This window comes from Colobus angolensis, unplaced genomic scaffold (assembly GCF_000951035.1).
Source record: "Colobus angolensis palliatus isolate OR3802 unplaced genomic scaffold, Cang.pa_1.0 Scaffold247, whole genome shotgun sequence".
Classification (NCBI taxonomy): Eukaryota; Metazoa; Chordata; class Mammalia; order Primates; family Cercopithecidae; genus Colobus; species Colobus angolensis.
Genome location: NW_012115677.1, coordinates 3,026,214 through 3,026,910, shown reverse-complemented (window position 1 = coordinate 3,026,910; position 697 = coordinate 3,026,214).

Genomic DNA, 697 nt, shown 5'->3' with positions numbered 1-697 from the left:
AGAACGAAATTAGCCAGGCATGGTGGCTCACACCTGCAATCCCAGCCACTCAGGAGGCTGAGGCAGGAGAACCACCCAAACCCGGGAGGCTGAGGCCATGGACAGCTGAGCCCCGACAACTGCACAGCAGCCTAGGCAACAAGAGCTAAACTCGCCTCCGGAAAAAAAAAAAAAAGAGAGAGAGACCGAGTTTCCCATGCTGCCCAGGCCAGTCTGGAACTCCTGGGCTAAGAGCATCCTCCCTGGGATTATCTTCAAGTATAGCTGGAAAAAGTAAACTAGCCCCAAAAACTTTTTGAAAACCCCTCATGTGTAGGTGTTCCTAAATGATAAAACTGTGTTGCTTATTTTAAATATTTTGAAGTTTATAAAACCAATTGAGTTGTTTAACTATTTTGACATTTATAAAACCGGTAGCATGAAATTTTTTGAAATATATAACAACCCAATTTCTTGTAAACTTCATCTACACTCATGTATGTAGCGGTAGTTAACTCATTTTCACTGCTGTGTAGTATTGCGTTGAATACACTTTCCACAATTGATCTATTGTTTCCCATTCTTCCGTCACTCAACTCCCCGGATTCCTTCTATAATCTCTGAAAAATTTTATTTCCCAAAGATGGCACAACAATATCCCTCATACCATGTGCTCTTCTCTTTGTGACATTGCCACTATCCCATCAGGAAATGGAGT